The 17,321-nt window shown below is 44.7% G+C and overlaps 1 long non-coding RNA gene across 2 annotated transcripts in view; it reads right to left on the reverse strand.

Moving 5' to 3' along the window:
* Positions 1-2,575: 2,575 nt before the first annotated feature.
* The window catches only part of LOC132813121 (uncharacterized), a 44,252-nt gene continuing 29,506 nt past the window's right edge, over positions 2,576-17,321 (reverse strand). Inside the window, exons 3-4 of one of the 2 annotated variants that reach the window (XR_009643944.1) lie at positions 13,085-13,219; positions 2,576-2,661 (exon numbers count right to left, since the gene is read on the reverse strand). This is a non-coding gene — a long non-coding RNA (uncharacterized LOC132813121). Of the gene's footprint in view, positions 2,662-11,070; positions 11,162-13,084; positions 13,220-17,321 lie in introns of those variants that run through there. The other variant, XR_009643945.1, reaches the window with a different exon arrangement.

A 17,321-nucleotide genomic window follows, 5' to 3' on the forward strand; every position in this document is an offset into this window, starting at 1 on the left:
CTTTCTCCAGAACAAAGGGGTAGCCATGGGCACACATATGGGCCCCAGCTATGCCTGTCTCTTTGTTGACTACGTAGAACAGTTGATCTTTCGTAATTACACCGGCACCACTCTCCACCTCTTCCTCCACTACATTGATGACTGCTTTGGCGCCACCTTGTGCACCTGACCTTAAATTTACCTAGACCATCTCTGACACCTCCCTACCCTTCCTGAACCTCTCCATCTCCATTAATGATGCCCGACTTGACAGTGACATTTTTTATTACAAACCCACCGACTTCCACAGCTACCTGGATTACACTTCTTCACAGGAGAAAGTGAGGACTGCAGATGCTGGAGATCAGAGCTGAAAATGTGTTGCTGGAAAAGCGCAGTAGGTCAGGCAGCATCCAAAGAACAGGAAATTCGACGTTTCGGGCATAAGCCCTTCATCAGGAATGAAAGGCTTATGCCCGAAACCCACTTCTTCCCACCCTACCTCTTGCAAAAATACCATCCCGTATTCCCAATTCCTCCGCCTCCCCTGTATCTGCTCCCAGGAGGACCAATTCCACCACAGAACACACCAGGTGGTCTCCTTCTTTCGAGAACGCAATTTCCCTTCCCACGTGGTTAAAGATGCCCTCCAATGCATCTCGTCCACATCCCGCACTTCCGCCCTCAGACCCCACACTTTCAACCATAACAAGGACAGAACGCCCCTGGTGCTCACCTTCCACCCTCCAATCTTCGCATAAACCAAATCATCCTCCGAAATTTCTGCCACCTCCAAAAAGACCCCACCACCAGGGATATATTTCCTTCTCCATCCCTTTCCACCTTCTGCAAAGACTGTTCCCTCTGTGACTACCTGGTCAGGTCCATGCCCCCCCCCCCCCCAACAATCCATCCTCCCATCCTGGCACTTTCCCCTGCCACCGCATGAACTGTAAAACCTGTGCCGACACATCCTCCCTCACCTCTATCCAAGGCCCTAAAGGAACCTTCCACATTCAATGTTTTACCTACACATCCACTAATATCATTTATTGTATCCATTGCTCCCTATGCGGTCTCCTCTACATTGGGGATACTGGGCGCCTTCTAGCAGAGCGCTTTAGGGAACATCTCTGGGACACTCAGACCAATCAACCACACCACCACTCCGTGGCCCAACATTTCAACTCCCCTTCCCATTCTGTCGAGACATGGAGGTCCCGGGGCTCCTTCACCACCGCTCTCTCACCACCAGATGCCTGGAGGAAGAATGCCGCTTCTTCCGCCTCGGAACATTTCAACCCCAGGGCATCAATGTGGACTTCAACAGTTTCCTCAATTCCCCTTCCCCCACCTCACCCTAGTTCCAAACGTCCAGCTCAGCACTGTCCCCATGACTTGTCTAGACTTGTCCTACCTGCCTGTCTCCTTTTCCACCTATCCACTCCACTCTCTTCTCCCTGACTGATCACCTTCTTCCCCTCCCCCACTCACTTATTGTATTCTATGCTACTTTCTCCCTACCGCCCCCCCACCCTCCTTTAGCTTATCTCTCCAAGCTTCAGGCTCTCTGCTTTTCTTCCTGATGAAGTGCTTTTGCCAGAAACGTCGATTTCGCTGCTCCTTGGATGCTGCCTGAACACCTGTGCTCTTCGAGCACCACTAATCCAGAATCTTTACTCGGAATAGTCAGGGCATGGAATTCATGGCCTGAAACAGTGGTAGACTCGCCAACTTTAAGGGCATTTACACAGTCATTGGATAGGCCTATGGATGAGAATGGAATAGGGAAGGTTAGATGGGCTTCAGATTGGCTCCACAGATTGGCACACATTGAGGGCTGAAGGACCTGTACTGCACTGTCATGTTCTACGTTCTGTGTTCTGGAGGGCATAAGCAGGAGATGGAAGAGGAATAAACTAAAAAGGGTTTGGAGGAGAACATTTTCCACACAGAGTATGGTGCAGGTATGAAATGGGTTTCGAGGGGAACTGGTAGAGAAAAGTACAATAACAACATGTAAAAGACATTTGGGTAGGTACATGGGGAGGAGAAGGTTTGCAGGGATATTGGTCAAGTGCAGGGAAACGCAACTCGTTCAGGACTCTGGTCAGCATGGACCAGTTGGATGGAAGGAAATGTTTCCGTGCTGCATGACCCTGTCTCCTGTTATTGGAGGAGGAGACTACTGCGATAAGGCACGTTATAGACACTGAAGCAAGTTACAGCGAAAGGGATGGTAGTCTGCAATGCAGTACAATTCAAATATGTGGAGGGAGTATAGGGAAGGGAGGAGGTTACCGGGACAGGAACTGTTATAGGAGTTACAAATTATTGAAGATATTAGTCACCAACACATGCCATAGATAGAGAGTGTTGCAGAGTAGTGAGTCTTAGCACAACAGAACTTACTATAGGGGTGTTGATTGAGCCTGGCGTGTGTCTGTTCTGTGCTCCCCTTCCAGCACTGTATCTATGTCATGTTTTGTTAGCCGATGTTTGGAGGTCTGTCTTTGCTCTCTGCTGTGTTCACTGTGAGTGATCTTACCTCACTTCCAGATTTATTGAAGACTCCAAATCTCCCTTCCCTTTGTCTCCCTGGCTGATCAACCATCTTCAATGTGGCGATTAGCAAGACACCCAGCAGCTGGGAAGTCTATTGAATCAGGACCTTCGTAATACCTACAGGAGTCAGAGGAATATACAGTACGGGAAATTAGACTGATCCAGTGAGAGATACACATGAAGAATGGCACTAGGTCCAACAGAGATCTGAAAAACCCTGTCTCCATCCCTGGCCTGTGCTTTTGTGTCTCTCTGGAGTGAAGACTTCAATTGGCTCAGAATCCAGAGTAGATGCAAGAGTGAGAGATGCTGACAGAGGCAGCAATTAGACCCTCACAGTGAGGGATACCACATAGAGAGAGTCTGAGTGATATCACCAGAGGGCAGGAAGATTTCATTATGAAACAATCATGTAGGAAGAGCAGGTTTAGGTTCCTGATGCCCTGGTATCAGTGCTCAGGAATGAGCAACCTTTGAGCAGGTGAAGTGATGATCTCGTGGTCTTATTGAGAGAGCATGTATCCAAAAGCTCACCCAATGTTCAGTGGAGGCAGGTTTAAATCCCACCATCAGAAATGGTGGAATTTGCGATCATCATTTATTTTTAAAACATTGTTATTAACAATCCATGAATAAGTACAAAAACATTGCTGATGTCCAATAAAATGTTTGTTCATCAAAAGTACACTTGGGGACATCTCCCATCCTCGCGTGGTCTGTACGACATCCCCACAGCAAAGTGTTTGCCTCTGAAATGGCCGAGCATGTTACTCAGTTCAAGGGCAGCTAGGGCTGGGCAGGAAAGGCTGGTCAGCCAGAGACACCAACATCCCATACCTGAGTTGAAAAATAAACCATTCGGATGGTCTCGCTGGAAGTGTGCTGGGACCAGGGTCCTGGCCAATCACGTTGGTAGGTTTAGGGACAGGGCTTGAAATTGACAGAGAGGATGCAGGGACAGGGTTCAGGTGAGAGGAGCTTTCCAAATCCAAATAGAAAAGGTGAAGCTTTGGAACAGCATGGGGATGTGGCTGAAGGCAAGCAGAAAGGAACAGGATGGGACCAAGTTTAACCAAAACTGTACGTCAACGAATCAATTTGTGACAGGAAATTGTAGGAAACAGGAAATTATGGTGTTTTTTTTGTGGAATAGACAAAGTCTCTGCCATAAGGTAGATGGATTTGTGACACAGAGATAAAAGAGAATTAGACACCAGGGTGACGTGGTTACAGGGTGAAAAAAGGTGGACATCAATATTCAATGGTTCAAAACCATGTGCAAACTCAGGCAAAGTGGACAACGCTAACAATAATTGATAACAACGGCATTACAGGGAAACCATTTGGCAGCAGATTATGAACTAGAGTCAGTCTGAATGTAAATTCTGGCTACTACTTCCCAAGGACAAAAGCAGCAGAACAGTGTTAGGCCACTGAACAACATTTCATTGCTCATCACTGCATTAAACAGGAACTCATTGGAATTTTTAATAAAGGCATTATGACAATTCAGTGAAAATTCAAAATTCGTATAATCGTGACAATCACACTGACAACATTGATATTGGAAGGGACGTTCGGAGGTTTTTTTTTCAGTGTTTCTTTAAAGATCATATTGTGCAACTGGCTAGGGATGTAACTATGTCAGATCGACAGTTGTGTAATGAAACTTAGTGAATGAGTAATGTCACCTGGAGAGATCCTCTGGGAAATTGTGATAAAGTGCAGTTAAAGAAATATAAAATTTTTAAGTGAATCACAGAAAGGACAAGCTACAACTAGAAACAAAAATTGCCAATTACATGAGTTTGAGAGGAGAACTGACCAAGCTACACAATCTAAACAGACTGAAACATCTGTGTGCATAAATGAACAGTGGTAAACATTTGAAGGATATTGCATTGAAACAGACAAAACATCAACAAGAAACTCACACCTGTCCCTCACTCAGGACAAAATGGATCACATTAGATTATGAGGCTGAGAAGATCACCAAAAAGTACTTAAAATCCTGAAGTGCGAGTGTGCTTTAGGAGTAAGTTTTAAAGGGTTTGCAAAGGGTCTGTTAGCAGGAGGAGGGCAGTTGGCAGAGGAATCCCTGTGAGGGTATAATGTCACAATAGGAACAGGGAGAGGTGAAGGTGCTGGAGGTGGTGAGAGTGTTACAGAGAGTGGTCAGGGACTGAAGTGTGTTTCAAACTAAGTACGGGTTGTTGCAGCTGGAGGGGGTAGGGAGGGACATATGTATTTTTATTTATTCATTAATGGGATGTGGGTGTCACTGCCTGGACTAGCATTCTCTGACCCCACTCTTAATTACCCAGAGTCGGCCCTCTTGCTATGGGTCTGGAGTCAAATGTTGGCCAGACCAGGTGAGAATATTTATTGTTCTTCCCTAAAGCAGGAAGTGAACCTGATGAGTTCTTCCTACTGATCAGCAATGCATTTATGGTGGTCTCACCAATGTCTTGTACAGATACAACATGACATTCCAACTCTTACTCTCCATGCTCTGCCCAATGAAGGTAACCATCCCAAACGCCTGCTTCAACAGCCTGCCTGCCTGTGACGCAACTTTCAAAGTACTGTCTACCCGCATCCCTGGTAACTGATTGACAACACTACCCAGGGCCTGAACATTAACTGTACAAGTCCCACCCTGGTTTGTTTCACCAAAATGGAACACTTCACATTTATCTAATTAAATTCTATCTGCTATTTTTCAGCCCACTCTCCCAGCAGTGCTGTTAATCTTGTTGTATCATAGATAACCTTCTTCACTGTCCACTTTACCACCAATTCCAGTGTCACCCAAGAAACTTACTTACCAGGAAACAAATATTCCCATCCAAACCATTTACCCAAATGACAAACAGCAGGGGACCCACTACACCGCTGGTCACATGCCTCCAGTCAGAAAAACAACATGTCTCCCATCACCCTCTGTCTCCAACCATCAAGCCCAATTTTGTATCCAGTTGACTAGCTCCTCCTGAATGCCATATCCTTTTACACTGATCGGAGGTTGTTACCCATTTACCAAACAGAACATAGAACACAGAACAGTACAGCACAAGACCCTTCGGCCATGATGCCATGCCAACCATTTATCCGACTATAAGACCAAACTAACTTCCATACCCTTCATTTTACTATCATCCAAGTGCTTCTCCAAGAGTCTATTAAATGTACCGAAAGTATCTAATTTTACTACCACCATTGTCAGTGCATTCCAACCACCTACCATTCTCCATCCTTTATCCATCCTCCATTCACCTTAAAATTATACCCCTTGTATTAGCCATTTATGCCATAGGGGAAAAAGTCTCTTACTATTCACTCTCTCTCTGTGACTCTCTTCATCTTGTTCACCTTTACCACGTTGTCCCACCCCTTTCTTCACTCCAATGAGAAAAGCCTTAGCCCCCTCAACCTTTCTTCATAAGAAATACCCTCCATTCCAGGCAGCATCCTGGTAAATTTCCTGTGTATGCTCTCTAAAACTTGCACATCCTTCCTGTAAACAGGGGACCAGAACTGAACTCAATTTTCCAAGTGTGGTCTCACCAGGATGCTATAAAGATGCAGTAAAACCTCGCTGTTCTTAAAATCAATCCCCTTGCTAAGGAAAGCCAACACAATATATGCTTTTTAACAACCCTATCAATGTGTGAGGCAACTTTGAGGGATCTATGGACATGGACCCCTTAATCTCTCTGATCCTCCACACTGCCAAGTGTTCTGCCTTTCACACTGTATTCTGTATTCAAATTCCACCTTCTAGAATAAATCACTTCACACTTTTCCAGCTTGAACACCATTTGAGATTTCCAGCCCAGCTCTGTGTCCTGTCAATGTCCCATTGCAACCTACAACAGCCCTCCACATTACCCACCACTCCACCAGATTGGCAAATTAACGAACCCACTCTCCAACATCCACATACAAGTCATTTATAAAAATCACAGAGAGCAGCGTCCCAAAGCCGACTGTTACAGAACCCCACTGGTCACTGAGCTCCAGGCTCAATACTGTCCATCTGCTGCCATACTCTGTCTTCTCTGGGCCATCCAAGCATGTATCCAGACAGATAGATTTCCCTGTATCCCATGCCTCCTTATTTTCTGTATGAGCTTCAACATATTCTGCCATATCTTCAAAGAAATCAATAAGGGTTGTGATGCATGACCTGCCCCTCACAAACCCCTGCTGACTGTCTAAAATTTAACTAAGATTTTCCAATTCAGTCTGTCAGAGTCCTCTCCAATAATCTGCACACCACAGACATTAGACCAAATCTGCAATTCCCAGGATTCTACCTCCGTAACATGGCCCGGACTCTACAAATCTTCCCTCCTCTGCCATGTTCCCAAAAAGGGCACTGGAGGGTGGTGGGGGTTACAGAGATCTGGAAGAATATAAGGACAGGAGAGTTTTGCAGACCGTCGGAGGGTTGCAGTGCAAAAGGAGAATTCAGTAATTGTGTGGTTACATGGTAATGAACGCATTTGAGGAGGGAGGGAGGGAGGATTGTAGCGAATTGAAAGCTTTCAAAGTTAAGGTGTTTTATTAGGACTGCAAGAGGTTACTGAGTTGGGGAAGGTTTAAGTACTGGTGGATAATACAGAAAATGTCGTTTTGATTGCAATTTCAGGAAGAGGATGCAGGAAGCTGGAGAGTATGGGGTCTGAACGAGGTTACACAAATGAGAAGAGTTGTCAGGGGTGGAGGTGTTTACAGAGACAGCAATGGTCTGATCTGAAGCAGAGGAGCCAGATTGGGAGGGATGTGGGGACTGCAGGTGGTTTGACAGGGAGGGAGGACCATAGGCGCACAGGAGGTTGCAGAAATGTGGAGAGCTGTAGGGCCTGCAGGAGTTCATGGAGATGAGGAGGTTGGGAGGGATGGATCAGTTTACAAGGATAAGGATAGTGGGAGGACAGTGCTGGTTTATACTGACAGGTACTATTTAGGGAATGGAGCAGATTACAGAGATAATGTAGGTTGTCTAGGCTGGAAGAAAAAAAACACACATATGGAGGGTAGTCGTGACTGAACAGGTGGAGAGATGTCGAAATTCTTAGGTTCTGGTGTTATTTAGACATGGAGGATGTGGAATCGGACAGATTTTCCTGGAGATGAGAACAGCAATTTTGATTGGAGACAGTTACACAGAAAAAGGAGCATTAGTAATCTCCTCCAGTTTGGCCTAAGTGGGAAAGTGTTGTTGGGGAGGTTATCGTTAACACAGATAGGGGTGTAAGAGTTGGAGAAGTTTATGCAGATGAGTAGATGGGTGGAAATACTGGAAAAGCTTACACTGACAGGGTGGGTGATAGTGATGAGAGCATGTTACACAGACCGCAGTTCCTTTAGGAACTGAATTGGAACAGTCACAGGGCCTGGAGTGGGTTCAACAGATCGATGTGTGGCATAGACCTGATAGGGTCTCCACAGATTGATTCTGTCTTTAGGGCCGGAAGAGGTTCGGTAGATACGGAAACCTTAAACCCAATGTATACCATCTTCAATTGCCAGATCAGAGCCTCAATATCCGTCATCAGCCAGGGATCCCTAAACCTGCCATTTTCCTTTCACCCTAACAGGTACATACTGACCGTGGATTTTCAGTATCACACTTTTAAAAGCCTCCCATTTTCCAGTCGTTTCTTTTCCTTCAAACAGACTCACCCACTCAACCTCTGCTAGATCCTGCTTCATGGCCCCAAAACTGCCAGTGTTTCAGCATAGCTCCTTAACCTGTGGACCTCTCCTATCATTTTCTGTAGTTATGTTAAAACTAACACAGTTGCGGTCACTGGACCCAAAGTGCCCTCCGACTGACACTTCAGTCACTTCCTCATCTTGTTTTCTCAGGGGATGTTCAATGTTGCGCCCACCTGAATAGAGTAGGACAGCCTATATATTGGTCAAGGAAACTTTCTTGGACCCATTTGACAAATTGTTACCCATATGGTATTCTGAGGTCCCAAGTCAATCCAGGGGAAATTAAAACCTCCAATCAATACTACTCTCTTATTACTTATTCAACACCTATCTACAATCTCTCTACACATCTGCTCTTCTCATACCCGCTGGCTATTTGCGAGTCTGTAATACAGTCCCAACAAAGTGACCGCCCCCCTTCTTTCTAACTCCCAACCATATGGCCTCATTTGATTACTCTTTAGGAGTATCCTCTCTGAGCACTGTTGTTATGCTCTCATTTATCAAAAGCGCACTCCCCCTCCTCAATTACTTGTCTTTCTGTCACACTTGTACCTTCTGTATCCTGGAACACTGAGCTGTTATTCCTGCCCTTCTCTCAGCCATGTTTCTGTTATGGCTATAACATCCCAGTCCCCAGAGCCAATCCATGCTCTGAGCTCGTCTGCCTTACCAGTCAGGCCTCATGAAATAAATGTACTTTAAACCAGAAGTCTTTTCCTCCCTTGACTGTGCCCCTGGATATCCTGAATAGGAAACGTGCTCTCGGTGGCTGGTGGATTTTCCTCTGACTGGCTGATGGTCTCTTTAGTTTTCATAATCCCCATTGTCCAGGTCACTTCTACCCCAGAAGAGACCCCAATGATCCAAGACGTAAAAACCCTTCCCCCTCCACCAGCTCCTCAGGCACTCATCCATCCGACTCGTCTTTTTATTTCCATATTCACTACGAGCGGCACTGGGAGTAATCTGGGGCTCACTACCTTTGTAGTCCTGCTTTTTACCTTCTTACCTAACTCCTAATACTCACTTGACCAGATCCCATCCAACTGTATCTATGTCATGTGTACTGATGTGCACAATTACCACTGGTTGCTTGCCCTGTCCCTGGAGAAAGTGGCAAAACCTGACCTCCCTTTGGGAACAAGGCAGGGAAAGGGACTGAGGTGTAAGTTGGGAAGCACTTTGACAAAGTGACCACAACTGTATTAATTTGAAAACAGTTATGGAAAATGACAGGCCTGATCCACAAGTGAAAGACCAAAATTGGTCTGCTCCAATCCAGACGGTATTGGGCAAGAACTTTTAGCAGTTGATTGTGGAGAGTATTTGCAGGTAAATGGACCTCAGGCAGGTGGGAAACTATCAAAAGAAAGATAAAATGAGAGTTCAGTGTGAGGATATTTCTGTTAGTGTGAAGGACAATGCTGATTACAAGAAGGAAATTCTGGATGATTGGGGGTATTGAGGTTCTGGTCAAGATAAAGGCGTCCATGTCACATATGGCCAGCTGGATTCCTCAAAGAACATTGTGGGTTCAGTAATACACTGAAGAGGGAGAGCAGGAGGGCAAGCAGGAGACCTGAGAAACCTTTGGCTGATAATGCTGAGGCAAATCCAAAGGAATTCGACATGAATACTAACGAGAGACGATTAACTAGAGACAGAATATGTCCCTTGAAGATCAATGGGATAATCCATGTGTGGAACCACAGGAGATGGGTGAGATTCTTGACGAAAATTTCACATCAGAACTTAAAGACTGGGGAAGTCAGGGAAATGAAGTCTTCAAAAGACTCCGCATAACAAAACGGGAGGTGCTGGAAATTTTAAAACGCCTAAAAAAAAGTCAAATTCCTGGAGCTAATCATGTATATCTGAGGACACTGGGGGAAACTCTGGAAGAATTGTCCCTTAAAGAGATATTTATATCAGTGACAGCCACGGGTGATGAGCTGGAAGCCTGGAGGGTGTTTCACGTTGTGCCATTATTTAAAACTTTTGCGAGGGAACTCAAGGCACCTAAAGACCAATTGGCTTGATGTTAGTGGTGCGTACGGTGTTGGAGGGGGCTCTGAGGGACAGTAGTTACATGCATTTCGAACGGCGAAGGTTAATTAGGGACAGTTGACACAAAGTACACAAGTAGTGTCTCACAAACTTGCCTGAGTTTGTTGTAGAGGTGACTAAGAAGATAGAAGAAGACAGAACAGGAGACTGTGTCTATACTGACCACAGCAAGGCATTGGACAGGGTTTAGCGTGGAACACTGGTTAGTAAGGTTAGATCACATGGTTTCAGGGAGAACTAGCCAACTGGATACAACATTGGCTTGACAATAGGAGACAGAGTGGTGGGAGAGCGTTGTTGTGCAGACTGGGGGCCTATGACCAGCAGTGTGCCATAAGGAACAGTGCTGGGTCCACTGTTATGCATCATTTACAGAAAACATTTCAGTAAGAGCATAGGAGTCATTGTTAGTCAGTTTGTTGATAAACGTCCGGATAGAACACGGGTTATAGTGGGCAGGGAATACAGTTCTTGAAGGGGATCTCGAACAACTGAGCCAGTGGCCAAGGAATGACCGATGGAGCTGAATTCAGGTGATGGATTCTGTCAAGACAAACCAGGGAGGACTAACACAGTTAATAGTCGGGCCCTGGGCAGTGCTGTCGAACATAGATAGACCAAGGAATGCAGTTCCTTGGATGGTGCATCACAGGTGGACAAGGTGGGGAAAGTGGAATTTGGCACACTTGCCCTCATGGGTCAGAGAATTGAATACATACGTTGGCACATCATGGTACGGCTGTACAAGGCATTGCTGGGTCCCCAGTTGGAGTACTGTGGAGAATTCTGATCATCCTGCTTTAGGAAGCATTTCCGGAAACTGTAAATGGAGCAAGGATTGACGAAGATGTTACTGATACTGGAGGGTTTTAGAGAAACGGAGAAGCCGGATAAAGCTGGAAAGCAAAATGGGGGATGAGATAGCTTTGGCAGATAAGGTTAAGGAGATTGCAAGAAAATTCTACAGCACACAAGTACAAAAACGCAACTAGAGAGACAATAGGGCCCTGCAAAGATCAATAAGGACATCCATGTGTGGAAACCACAGGAGATTGGTAAGACCCTAAATGAACATTTTGTCAGAAATTACTGCAGACAAGTCAGTTAAAGAGACAGTGATGGCTTGAAAAGAGTTCCCATTATAGAAGAGGTAGTGCTGGAGGTCTTCAAACACAAAGGTAGAGAATGCCTTAAGTCCTGAATAAGTGTATCCCAGAACATTGTGATAAGTAGTGGCAGGGACAAGAGCAGAACTATTTGTATCATTGTCCTTCGATGATACAAGTCGCAGGACGATGATTAAAAACACGAGGGATACAGGTAAGGTGATTAGCCAGGGCAGTGGAGTCCATAACTAGATTGAATTGAAGTACAGAAGGGGGAGGTGTTAGCAATTCTGCAAAGTCTAAAAATAGATAAATCTATTGGCCGGATGGGATTTATCCTCGGATTCTCTGGGAAGCCACGAAGGAGATTGCCAAGCCTTTGATTTTGATCTTTTTGTCATCATTGTTTACAGGAATAGTGCTAGAAGGCTGGAGGATAGCAAATGTTGTCTCCTTAGATTAGATTACTTCCAGTGTGGAAATAGACCCTTCGGCCCAACAAGTCCACACTCACCACATCTGATGAGATTTATTAGAAAGTTACCTGGTACGGAGGAAAGGTCTTATGAGGAAAGGCTGAGGGACTTTAAGCTGTTTTTGTTCAAAAGAATGTGTTTGAAGTCAATTAATAGAGACATATAAGATAATCAGCAGGTGAGATGGGTTGGACAGTGAAAGCCTTTTCTCTTGGGTGGCGATGTCTACCAGGAGGGGAGATAGCTTTAAATTTAGGTTGATGCTAATATTAATAAATAGATATGGGACGGATGCCAGAGGTAGGTTCTTTTTTCAGAATAGTCGGGGCATGGAATGCATTGCCTGCAACAGTGGTAGACTCGCCAATTTTAAGGGCATTTAAACGGTCGTTGGATAGGCATATGGACATGAATTTGAATAGTGTTGGCTACTTGGGCTTCAGATTGGTTCCACAGGTTGGTGCAAAATCGAAGGCCGAAGGGCCTGCATTGCGCTGTCATGTTCTGTGTGCTAGTGGGCATAAATATGAGATGGGAGAGGAAGCACTTAAAAGAGATTTTAGGAGAAAATTTTCTACACAGACGATGGTGCAGTTATGGAATGAGCTTCCAGGGGAAGTGGTAGAGAAAAGTACAATTACAACATTAAAATACATTTGGGCAGGTACTTGGGAGGAGAAGGTTTGAAGGGATCCGGTCAAATACAGGGAAACGTGACTTGTTCATGGACTCTGGTCAGCATGGACTAGTTGGATTGAAGGATTGTGCTGCATGCCTCTGTCTCCAGTTATTGGAGGAGGAGACTACTAAGATAAGGCATGTTGTCGACACTGAAGCAAGTTACAGCGATAGGGATGGTAGTCTGGAATGCAGTACATTTCAAATATATCGAGGGACTATTGAGATAGGAGGAGGTTACAGAGATATAAACTGTTATAGGAGTTACAAATTATTGAAGACACTGGTGTACAAGACATGCCATAGATAGTGATGCAGAGTAGTGAGTCTTAGTACAACAGAACTTAGAATGGGGCGATGATTGAGCCTGGGGTGTGTGTGAACTGTGCTCACCCTCCAGCACTGTATCAGTGACATATATTGTCTGCCGATGTTTGGAGCCCTCTCGTTGCTCTCTGCTCTGTGCACTGTGAGTGATCTTACCTCACTGCAGGATTTATTGAAGGCTGCAGATCTCCCTCTCTTTTGTCTCTCTGGCTGACCAACTATCTTCAATGTGATGATGGACGAGACACCCAGCAGCTGGGAAGTTAATCGAGTCTGAACCTTCCTGAGTACCTACACGAGACAGGAATAGGCAGAATGGGAATTGTGCTGCCTCGTCTTTCTTCAGAAGAGTGAAACAGACAGAGACAGAGACAGACAGAGACAGACAGAAAGCAAGATCCTAAGTGATATCACCAGAGTGCTGGGAGATATCAGGATCACACAACTGTGTTGGATTGACAGGTTTTGCTTCATGATGCACTGGTATAACCGGTCAGGAATGAGCAACCTGTGAGCAGGTGAAGTGATGGCCTCGTGGTATTATTGCTGGAGCATGTATCCCAAACCTCTGCTAATGTTCGGGGGATACAGGCTGGAATCCCAGCATCAACAATGGTGGAATTTGAAATCACTAATTTTAAAAATAGTAATTAACAATCGACAAGTAAGTATGAGACCATTGCTGATGACCAAAAAACCCAAACACTTGCCCTTTCGAGAAGGACATCTGCCCATCCTCACCTGATCTGCACGACATACCCACAGCAAAGTGGTTGCCTCTCACTGACCCGCTGAACTGGCTGAGAAAGATATTCAGCTCAAGGGCAGCTCCGGCTGGGCAAGAAAGGTTGGTCAGCCAGAGATACTTCATCCCATGCCTGATTTTAAATATAATCCTTTTGGATGGCCCCACTGGAACGGTGCTGGGACCATTGTCCTGGCCGATCATGTCGGTAGGTTAATGGCCAAGGGTTTAAACTGCCAGAGAGGATGCAGGGACAGCGTTCAGGTGAAAGGAACTTTCCGAATCTAAAGGGAAAATGTGACACACGAAAACAGCATGGGGATCTGGCTGAAGATAAGCAAAAAGGAACAGGATGGGACAGAGTTTAAGTAAAATTGTACGTCAGTGAATAGATTTGTGACAATAAATTAAGGAAAGGAATACTTTTAATTGAATGGACAAAGTCGATGCAATAAGGTGGATTTGTGACAGAGATAAAAGAGATTTAGACACCAGGGAAATATGGATACAGTGTGAACAAAAATATTCAGTGGTTTACAACCTTGCCGATACTCGGGCAAAATGTGTAATGCTAACAATAATGGATAACGAAGACATCACAAAGAAAGCATTTGGCATCAGAGCATGAAGTCGAGTCAGTCTGAATGTAAATTCTGGCTACTACTTGCCAAGGACACAAGCAGCAGAACAATTTTAGCCAACGAACTTTATTCCATTGCTCATCACTGTATTACACAGGAACTCATTGGATTTTTAATAAAGGCATTGTGATAATTTTGGAAAACTTCAATATTTGTATAATCTGGACCAATCACACGGAGAACATTGATATTGGAAGAGGAGTTCGGTTATTTTTTTTTCAGTGTTTCGCTGTGCAACAGGCTAGGGATGTAACTATGTCAGAGCGACCGTGTGATGAAACTTAGTGAATGTGTAACGTCACCGGGGGAGATCCTTCGGGAAATTGTGATAACGTACAGCTAAATACACAAAATGTTTTAAAGTGAATCACAGAAAGGACGAGCTGCAACTAGAAACAAAAATAGCCAATTACATGAGTTTGAGAGGAGAACTGACCAAGGTAAACAGCCTAAACAGACTGAAATATGTGTTTGTAAATGGACAGTGGAAAACATTTCAAGGAACAGTATAAAACACTCAACAGAAGGACATTCCATTGAAACAGTAAAACCCTCAGCAAGAAATCCCCACTGGTCCCTCACTCAGGACAAAAGGGATCATACTAGATTATGAGGCTGAGAAGATCAGCACAAAATACTTAAAATCTTGAAGTGAGAGAGTGCTTTAGGAGTAAATGTTAAATGGATTGCAAAGGGTCTGGTAGCAGGAGGAGGGCAGTGGGAAGGGGAATCATTGTCAGGGTTTAATGACACGATAGGAACAGGGAGAGGTGAAGGTGGGAGGTGGTGAGAGTGTTATAGAGAGTGGTCAGGTCTAGAATGGTGTTACAAAACCAGTACGGATTGCTGCAGCTGGACTTGTTTCCAGAGGTACGGAAGTGCATAGGTCTTTTTATTTATTCATTCGTTGGATGTAGTTGTCACTGCCTGGACGAACATTCTTTGACCCGACTGCTAATTACCCAGAGGGTAGCTTAGAGTCAGCCATATTGCTGTAGGTCTGGATCAGATTCCTAAAAGGAGGTAAGTGAACCAAATGAGTTCTTCTTACTGAACAACAATATTTTTATGATAGCCTCACCAATGTATTTTACAGATGCACCATTACATGCCAACTCTTACTCTCAATGCTCTCCCCAATGAAGGTAAACATCCCAAATGTCTGATTCACCAGCCTGTCTACCTGTGACAACACATTCAAAGAACTGTGTACCTGCATCCCTCGGTCTCTGACTGACAACACCACCCAGGGCCCAAACATTAACTGTACAGGTCCCACCCTGGTTTGTTTCACCAAAATAGAACACTTCACATTTATCTAATTAAACTCCATCTGCTATTCTTCAGCCCACTATCCCAGCAGTACTGTTCATCATGTTGTAATATATACGATCTTCTCCACTAACCACTTTACCTCCAATGTCAGTATCACCCAAGAAGCTTACTTACCAGGAAACCAATATTCCATCCAAACCATTTATCCAAATGACAAACAACAGGGGACCCACTACACCGCTGGTCACATGCCTCCAGTCAGAAACACATGTCTCCCATCACCCGCTGTCTCCTACCATCAAGCCAATTTTGAATCCAGTTCACTAGCTCCTCCTGAATGCCATATGATTTTACACTGATCTGAGTTTATCACCCAGCTTACCAGACAGAACATAGAACGCAGAACAGTTCAGCCCAAGACCCTTCGGCCATGATTTCATGCCAACCTTTTATCCAACTATAAGATCAAAATTACCTACATACCCTTCATTTTACTATTATCCATGTGTCTGTCCAAGAGTCTATTAAATGTCCCGAATGTGTCTAATTTTACTACCACCATTGGCAGTCCATCCAACCACCTACCATTCTCTATCCTCTTATCCATCCTCCATTCACCTTAAAATTATGCCGCCTTGTTACAGCCATTTATTCCATAAGAGGAAAAGTCTCTGACTATTCACTCTCTTTGTGCCTATCATCATTTTGTTCACCTCTACAGGGTTGCCCCACCCCCTTCTTCACTTCAATGAAAAAAGCCTTAGCTCCCTCAAACTTTCTTCATGAGAAATGTCCTCCATTCCAAGCAGCACCCTGGTAAATTTCTTGTGTACCCTCTCTGAAACTTGCACATCCTTCCTGTAAACAGGGGGCCTGAACTGAACACAATATTCCAAGTGTGGTCTCAGTAGGAGGCTATTAAGATGCAGTAAAACCTCACTGCTCTTAAAATCTACCCCCTTGCTAAGGAAAGCCAACACAATATACGCCTTTTTAACAACCCTACCAACGTACGTGGCAACTTGAGAGATCTATGGACATAGACCCCATGGTCTCTCTGTTCCTCCACACTGCCAAGTATTCTGCCTTTTAACCCTGAATTCTGTATTAAAATTCAACCTTCCAGAATGAATCACTTCACACTTTTCCAGATTTAACTCCATCTGCAACTTTCAGGCCAGCTGTGTACTGTCAATGTCCCTATGCAATCTACAATAGCCCTCCACATTACCCACCACTCCAACAATCTTCGTATGATTAGCAAACTTACATAAAACATAGAAAAATACAGCGCAGTACAGGCCCTTTGGCCCTCGATGTTGCGCTGATCCAAGCCCACATAACCCACACTCGTCCACTATCCTCCATATGCTTATCCAATGCCCGTTTAAATGCCCAGAAAGAGGGAGAATCCACCACTGCTACTGGCAGGGCATTCCATGAACTCACAACTCGCTGAGTAAAGAATCTACCCCTAACATCTGTCCTATACCTACTACCTCTTAATTTAAAGCTATGCCCCCTTGTAATAGTTGACTCCATACGTGGAAAAAGGTTCTCATGGTCAACCCTATCTAAACCCCTAATCATCTTATACACCTCTATCAAGTCACCCCTAAACCTTCTTTTCTCCAATGAAAACAGCCCCAAGTGCCTCAGCCTTTCCTCATATGATCTTCCTACCATACCAGGCAACATCCTGGTAAACCTCCTCTGCACCCGTTCCAGTGCC

This window comes from Hemiscyllium ocellatum, unplaced genomic scaffold, assembly GCF_020745735.1.
Source record: "Hemiscyllium ocellatum isolate sHemOce1 unplaced genomic scaffold, sHemOce1.pat.X.cur. scaffold_325_pat_ctg1, whole genome shotgun sequence".
NCBI classification, from domain to species: domain Eukaryota; kingdom Metazoa; phylum Chordata; class Chondrichthyes; order Orectolobiformes; family Hemiscylliidae; genus Hemiscyllium; species Hemiscyllium ocellatum.